We start from the raw sequence: 228 nt of genomic DNA on the forward strand, positions 1-228 counted from the left end.
GGCACATAACAACAACAACAACAGAATGAAGTTGTCAATCATTTTATCTTGCTTGATTCCATAGTCAACATCCTTGACCAGCAGTCAAGAAATCAAAAGATATATAGGTCTGGGAAAGTCAGCTGTCAGGGAGCTCTCCAAAGTGCTGAAGAACAATGATGTCACCTTAACACTACGAAGTACCTGGTTCAGGCCTTGGTGTTTTCAATCAAATTCTCTGCATCTGTG

The sequence above is a fragment of the Elephantulus edwardii genome, unplaced genomic scaffold (assembly GCF_000299155.1).
Source record: "Elephantulus edwardii isolate Elephantulus edwardi_28Jun2011 unplaced genomic scaffold, EleEdw1.0 scaffold00038, whole genome shotgun sequence".
Classification (NCBI taxonomy): domain Eukaryota; kingdom Metazoa; phylum Chordata; class Mammalia; order Macroscelidea; family Macroscelididae; genus Elephantulus; species Elephantulus edwardii.